Source organism: Medicago sativa, chromosome 3 (genome assembly GCF_051527215.1).
Source record: "Medicago sativa cultivar Bolivia chromosome 3, Bolivia_mono, whole genome shotgun sequence".
Classification (NCBI taxonomy): Eukaryota; Viridiplantae; Streptophyta; class Magnoliopsida; order Fabales; family Fabaceae; genus Medicago; species Medicago sativa.
Genome location: NC_140751.1, coordinates 41,557,996 through 41,566,715, shown reverse-complemented (window position 1 = coordinate 41,566,715; position 8,720 = coordinate 41,557,996).

Below are 8,720 nucleotides of genomic sequence, written 5' to 3'. Positions count from 1 at the left end.
GTTGAACTTGTCCCTCGATCTCCCTTGATACGAAACATGATATGTGAACCTATTTGGTTTTGTATTCGGCAAAATGAAATTATTTGAATGACCATTGTCCCAAAAAAGAGATTTTAGCCTATATGGTTAAAAGTTTGAGAAATATTAATGTTGAATTTGTCCCTCGATGTCCTTTATTGCGTAACATAATATTTGAACCAATTTCGTTTTAAATTTGGTAAATAGAAAGTAATGAGATGACCCTTATCGCGAAAACGAGATTTTAGCTTATATTGTTGCATGTTTGTTAAATATGAAGGTTGAACATGTCCCTCGATGTCCGTTGATGGGAAACATGATATGTGAACCTATTTGGTTTGAAATTCGGTCAAATGAAAGTATTGAAATGACCCTTGTCGCGAAAATGAAATGTTAGCCTATGTGGTTAGAAGTTTGATAAACAGTGAACTTGTCCCTCGATGTTCCTTGATGCGAAACATGATATGTCAAGTTATTTGGTTTTATATTTGGAAAAATGAAAGTATTGGAATCACTTTGTCGCAAAAATGAGATTTTAGCCTTATATGGTTAGAAGTTTGATAAAGGTTGAACTTGTCCCTCGATATCCTTGATACGAAACATGATATGTGAACCTATTTGGTTTTGTATTCGGCAAAATGAAATTATTTGAATGAGCATTGTCCCAAAAATGAAATTTTAGCCTATATGGTTAAAAGTTTGATAAATATTAATGTTGAATTTGTCCCTCGATGTCCTTTATTGCGTAACATAATATTAGAACCAATTTCGTTTTAAATTTGGTAAATAGAAAGTAATGAGATGACCCTTATTGCGAAAACAAGATTTTAGCTTATATTGTTGCATGTTTGTTAAATATGAAGGTTGAACATGTCCCTCGATGTCCGTTGATGTGAAACATGATATGTGAACCTATTTGGTTTGAAATTCGGTAAAATGAAAGTATTGAAATGACCCTTGTCGCGAGAATGAAATGTTAGCCTATGTGGTTAGAAGTTTGATAAACAGTGAACTTGTCCCTCGATGTTCCTTGATGCGAAACATGATATGTGAACTTATTTGGTTTTATATTCGGAAAAATGAAAGTATTGGAATCACTTTATCGCGAAAATGAGATTTTAGCCTTATATGGTTAGAAGTTTGATAAAGGTTGAACTTGTCCCTCGATCTCCCTTGATACGAAACATGATATGTGAACCTATTTGGTTTTGTATTCGGCAAAATGAAATTATTTGAATGAGCATTGTCCCAAAAATGAGATTTTAGCCTATATGGTTAAAAGTTTGATAAATATTAATGTTGAATTTGTCCCTCGATGTCCTTTATTGCGTAACATAATATTTGAACCAATTTTGTTTTAAATTTTGTAAATAGAAAGTAATGAGATGACCCTTATCGCGAAAACGAGATTTTAGCTTATATTGTTGCATGTTTGTTAAATATGAAGGTTGAACATGTCCCTCGATGTCCCTTGATGCGAAACATGATATGTGAACCTATTTGGTTTGAAATTCGGTAAAATGAAAGTATTGAAATGACCCTTGTCGCGAAAATGAAATGTTAGCCTATGTGGTTAGAAGTTTGATAAAGGTTAAACTTGTCCCTCGATGTCCCTTGATGCGAAACATGATATGTGAACCTATTTGGTTTTATATTCGGAAAAATGAAAGTATTGGAATAACTTTGTCGCAAAAATGAGATTTTAGCCTATATGGTTAGAAGTTTGATAAAGGTTGAACTTGTCCCTCGATCTCCCTTGATACGAAACATGATATGTGAACCTATTTGGTTTTATATTCGGAAAAATGAAAGTATTGGAATGACTTTGTCGCGAAAATGAGATTTTAGCCTATATGGTTAGAAGTTTGATAAAGGTTGAACTTGTCCCTCGATCTCCCTTGATACGAAACATGATATGTGAACCTATTTGGTTTTATATTCGGAAAAATGAAAGTATTGGAATGACTTTGTCGCGAAAATGAGATTTTAGCCTATATGGTTAAAAGTTTGATAAAGGTTGAACTTGTCCCTCGATCTCCCTTGATACGAAACATGATATGTGAACCTATTTGGTTTTGTATTCGGCAAAATGAAATTATTTGAATGACCATTGTCCCAAAAAAGAGATTGTAGCCTATATGGTTAAAAGTTTGAGAAATATTAATGTTGAATTTGTCCCTCGATGTCCTTTATTGCGTAACATAATATTTGAACCAATTTTGTTTTAAATTTGGTAAATAGAAAGTAATGAGATGACCCTTATCGCGAAAACGAGATTTTAGCTTATATTGTTGCATGTTTGTTAAATATGAAGGTTGAACATGTCCCTCGATGTCCGTTGATGTGAAACATGATATGTGAACCTATTTGGTTTGAAATTCGGTAAAATGAAAGTATTGAAATGACCCTTGTCGCGAAAATGAAATGTTAGCCTATGTGGTTAGAAGTTTGATAAACAGTGAACTTGTCCCTCGATGTTCCTTGATGCGAAACATGATATGTGAACTTATTTGGTTTTATATTTGGAAAAATGAAAGTATTGGAATCACTTTGTCGCAAAAATGAGATTTTAGCCTTATATGGTTAGAAGTTTGATAAAGGTTGAACTTGTCCCTCGATCTCCCTTGATACGAAACATGATATGTGAACCTATTTGGTTTTGTATTTGGCAAAATGAAATTATTTGAATGAGCATTGTCCCAAAAATGAGATTTTAGCCTATATGGTTAAAAGTTTGATAAATATTAATGTTGAATTTGTCCCTCGATGTCCTTTATTGCGTAACATAATATTTGAACCAATTTCGTTTTAAATTTGGTAAATAGAAAGTAATGAGATGACCCTTATCGCGAAAACGAGATTTTAGCTTATATTGTTGCATGTTGTTAAATATGAAGGTTGAACATGTCCCTCGATGTCCGTTGATGTGAAACATGATATGTGAACCTATTTGGTTTGAAATTCGGTAAAATGAAAGTATTGAAATGACCCTTGTCGCGAGAATGAAATGTTAGCCTATGTGGTTAAAAGTTTGATAAACAGTGAAGTTGTCCCTCGATGTCCCTTGATGCGAAACATGATATGTGAACTTATTTGGTTTTATATTCGGAAAAATGAAAGTATTGGAATCACTTTGTCGCGAAAATGAGATTTTAGCCTTATATGGTTAGAAGTTTGATAAAGGTTGAACTTGTCCCTCGATCTCCTTTGATACGAAACATGATATGTGAACCTATTTGGTTTTGTATTCGGCAAAATGAAATTATTTGAATGAGCATTGTCCCAAAAATGAGATTTTAGCCTATATGGTTAAAAGTTTGATAAATATTAATGTTGAATTTGTCCCTCGATGTCCTTTATTGCGTAACATAATATTTGAACCAATTTCGTTTTAAATTTGGTAAATAGAAAGTAATGAGATGACCCTTATCGCGAAAACGAGATTTTAGCTTTTATTGTTGCATGTTTGTTAAATATGAAAGTTGAACATGTCCCTCGATGTCCCTTGATGCGAAACATGATATGTGAACCTATTTGGTTTGAAATTCGGTAAAATGAAAGTATTGAAATGACCCTTGTCGCGAAAATGAAATGTTAGCCTATGTGGTTAGAAGTTTGATAAACAGTGAACTTGTCCCTCGATGTCCCTTGATGCGAAACATGATATGTGAAATTATTTGGTTTTATATTCGGAAAAATGAAAGTATTGGAATCACTTTGTCGCGAAAATGAGATTTTAGCCTATATGGTTAGAAGTTTGATAAAGGTTGAACTTGTCCCTCGATCTCCCTTGATACGAAACATGATATGTGAACCTATTTGGTTTTATATTCGGAAAAATGAAAGTATTGGAATGACTTTGTCGCGAAAATGAGATTTTAGCCTATATGGTTAGAAGTTTGATAAAGGTTGAACTTGTCCCTCAATCTCCCTTGATACGAAACATGATATGTGAACCTATTTGGTTTTGTATTCGGCAAAATGAAATTATTTGACTGACCATTGTCCCAAAAAAGAGATTTTAGCCTATATGGTTAAAAGTTTGAGAAATATTAATGTTGAATTTGTCCCTCGATGTCCTTTATTGCGTAACATAATATTTGAACCAATTTTGTTTTAAATTTGGTAAATAGAAAGTAATGAGATGACCCTTATGGCGAAAACGAGATTTTAGCTTATATTGTTGCATGTTTGTTAAATATGAAGGTTGAACATGTCCCTCGATGTCCGTTGATGTGAAACATGATATGTGAACCTATTTGGTTTAAAATTCGGTAAAATGAAAGTATTGAAATGACCCTTGTCGCGAAAATGAAATGTTAGCCTATGTGGTTAGAAGTTTGATAAACAGTGAACTTGTCCCTCGATGTCCCTTGATGCGAAACATGATATGTGAAATTATTTGGTTTTATATTCGGAAAAATGAAAGTATTGGAATCACTTTGTCGCGAAAATGAGATTTTAGCCTTATATGGTTAGAAGTTTGATAAAGGTTGAACTTGTCCCTCGATCTCCTTTGATACGAAACATGATATGTGAACCTATTTGGTTTTGTATTCGGCAAAATGAAATTATTTGAATGAGCATTGTCCCAAAAATGAGATTTTAGCCTATATGGTTAAAAGTTTGATAAATATTAATGTTGAATTTGTCCCTCGATGTCCTTTATTGCGTAACATAATATTTGAACCAATTTCGTTTTAAATTTGGTAAATAGAAAGTAATGAGATGACCCTTATCGCGAAAACGAGATTTTAGCTTATATTGTTGCATGTTTGTTGAATAGGAAGGTTGAACATGTCCCTCGATGTCCGTTGATGTGAAACATGATATGTGAACCAATTTGGTTTGAAGTTCGGTAATATGAAAGTATTGAAATGACCCTTGTCGCGAAAATGAAATGTTAGCCTATGTGGTTAGAAGTTTGATAAACAGTGAACTTGTCCCTCGATGTCCCTTGATGCGAAACATGATATGTGAACTTATTTGGTTTTATATTCAGAAAAATGAAAGTATTGGTATCACTTTATCGCGAAAATGAGATTTTAGCCTTATATGGTTAGAAGTTTGATAAAGGTTGAACTTGTCCCTCGATCTCCCTTGATACGAAACATGATATGTGAACCTATTTGGTTTTGTATTCGGCAAAATGAAATTATTTGAATGAGCATTGTCCCAAAAATGAGATTTTAGCCTATATGGTTAAAAGTTTGATAAATATTAATGTTGAATTTGTCCCTCGATGTCCTTTATTGCGTAACATAATATTTGAACCAATTTCGTTTTAAATTTGGTAAATAGAAAGTAATGAGATGACCCTTATCGCGAAAACGAGATTTTAGCTTATATTGTTGCATGTTTGTTGAATAGGAAGGTTGAACATGTCCCTCGATGTCCGTTGATGTGAAACATGATATGTGAACCTATTTGGTTTGAAGTTCGGTAATATGAAAGTATTGAAATGACCCTTGTCGCGAAAATGAAATGTTAGCCTATGTGGTTAGAAGTTTGATAAACAGTGAACTTGTCCCTCGATGTCCCTTGATGCGAAACATGATATGTGAACTTATTTGGTTTTATATTCAGAAAAATGAAAGTATTGGTATCACTTTATCGCGAAAATGAGATTTTAGCCTTATATGGTTAGAAGTTTGATAAAGGTTGAACTTGTCCCTCGATCTCCCTTGATACGAAACATGATATGTGAACCTATTTGGTTTTGTATTCGGCAAAATGAAATTATTTGAATGAGCATTGTCCCAAAAATGAGATTTTAGCCTATATGGTTAAAAGTTTGATAAATATTAATGTTGAATTTGTCCCTCGATGTCCTTTATTGCGTAACATAATATTTGAACCAATTTCGTTTTAAATTTGGTAAATAGAAAGTAATGATATGACCCTTATCGCGAAAACGAGATTTTAGCTTATATTGTTGCATGTTTGTTAAATACGAAGGTTGAACATGTCCATCGATGTCCCTTGATGCGAAACATGATATGTGAACCTATTTGGTTTGAAATTCGGTAAAATGAAAGTATTGAAATGACCCTTGTCGCGAAAATGAAATGTTAGCCTATGTGGTTAGAAGTTTGATAAAGGTTAAACTTGTCCCTCGATGTCCCTTGATGCGAAACATGATATGTGAACCTATTTGGTTTTATATTCGGAAAAATGAAAGTATTGGAATAACTTTGTCGCAAAAATGAGATTTTAGCCTATATGGCTAGAAGTTTGATAAAGGTTGAACTTGTCCCTCGATCTCCCTTGATACGAAACATGATATGTGAACCTATTTGGTTTTATATTCGGAAAAATGAAAGTATTGGAATGACTTTGTCGCGAAAATGAGATTTTAGCCTATATGGTTAGAAGTTTGATAAAGGTTGAACTTGTCCCTCGATCTCCCTTGATACGAAACATGATATGTGAACCTATTTGGTTTTGTATTCGGCAAAATGAAATTATTTGAATGACCATTGTCCCAAAAAAGAGATTTTAGCCTATATGGTTAAAAGTTTGAGAAATATTAATGTTGAATTTGTCCCTCGATGTCCTTTATTGCGTAACATAATATTTGAACCAATTTTGTTTTAAATTTGGTAAATAGAAAGTAATGAGATGACCCTTATCGCGAAAACGAGATTTTAGCTTATATTGTTGCATGTTTGTTAAATTTGAAGGTTAAACATGTCCCTCGATGTCCGTTGATGTGAAACATGATATGTGAACCTATTTGGTTTGAAATTTGGTAAAATGAAAGTATTGAAATGACCCTTGTCGCGAAAATGATATGTTAGCCTATGTGGTTAGAAGTTTGATAAACAGTGAACTTGTCCCTCGATGTCCCATGATGCGAAACATGATATGTGAACTTATTTGGTTTTATATTCGGAAAAATGAAAGTATTGGAATCACTTTGTCGCGAAAATGAGATTTTAGCCTTATATGGTTAGAAGTTTGATAAAGGTTGAACTTGTCCCTCGATCTCCTTTGATACGAAACATGATATGTGAACCTATTTGGTTTTGTATTCGGCAAAATGAAATTATTTGAATGAGCATTGTCCCAAAAATGAGATTTTAGCCTATATGGTTAAAAGTTTGATAAATATTAATGTTGAATTTGTCCCTCGATGTCCTTTATTGCGTAACATAATATTTGAACGAATTTCGTTTTAAATTTGGTAAATAGAAAGTAATGAGATGACCCTTATCGCGAAAACGAGATTTTAGCTTATATTGTTGCATGTTTGTTAAATACGAAGGTTGAACATGTCCCTCGATGTCCCTTGATGCGAAACATGATATGTGAACCTATTTGGTTTGAAATTCGGTAAAATGAAAGTATTGAAATGACCCTTGTCGCGAAAATGAAATGTTAGCCTATGTGGTTAGAAGTTTGATAAAGGTTAAACTTGTCCCTCGATGTCCCTTGATGCGAAACATGATATGTGAACCTATTTGGTTTTATATTCGGAAAAATGAAAGTATTGGAATAACTTTGTCGCAAAAATGAGATTTTAGCCTATATGGTTAGAAGTTTGATAAAGGTTGAAGTTGTCCCTCGATCTCCCTTGATACGAAACATGATATGTGAACCTATTTGGTTTTATATTCGGAAAAATGAAAGTATTGGAATGACTTTGTCGCGAAAATGAGATTTTAGCCTATATGGTTAGAAGTTTGATAAAGGTTGAACTTGTCCCTCGATCTCCCTTGATACGAAACATGATATGTGAACCTATTTGGTTTTGTATTCGGCAAAATGAAATTATTTGAATGAGCATTATCCCAAAAATGAGATTTTAGCCTATATGGTTAAAAGTTTGATAAATATTAATGTTGAATTTGTCCCTCGATGTCCTTTATTGCGTAACATAATATTTGAACCAATTTCGTTTTAAATTTGGTAAATAGAAAGTAATGAGATGACCCTTATCGCGAAAACGAGATTTTAGCTTATATTGTTGCATGTTTGTTAAATATGAAGGTTGAACATGTCCCTCGATGTCCGTTGATGTGAAACATGATATGTGAACCTATTTGGTTTGACATTCGGTAAAATGAAAGTATTGAAATGACCCTTGTCGCGAAAATGAAATGTTAGCCTATGTGGTTAGAAGTTTGATAAACAGTGAACTTGTCCCTCGATGTCCCTTGATGCGAAACATGATATGTGAACTTATTTGGTTTTATATTCGGAAAAATGAAAGTATTGGAATCACTTTGTCGCGAAAATGAGATTTTAGCCTTATATGGTTAGAAGTTTGATAAAGGTTGAACTTGTCCCTCGATCTCCCTTGATACGAAACATGATATGTGAACCTATTTGGTTTTGTATTCGGCAAAATGAAATTATTTGAATGAGCATTGTCCCAAAAATGAGATTTTAGCCTATATGGTTAAAAGTTTGATAAATATTAATGTTGAATTTGTCCCTCGATGTCCTTTATTGCGTAACATAATATTTGAACCAATTTCGTTTTAAATTTGGTAAATAGAAAGTAATGATATGACCCTTATCGCGAAAACGAGATTTTAGCTTTTATTGTTGCATGTTTGTTAAATACGAAGGTTGAACATGTCCATCGATGTCCCTTGATGCGAAACATGATATGTGAACCTATTTGGTTTGAAATTCGGTAAAATGAAAGTATTGAAATGACCCTTGTCGCGAAAATGAAATGTTAGCCTATGTGG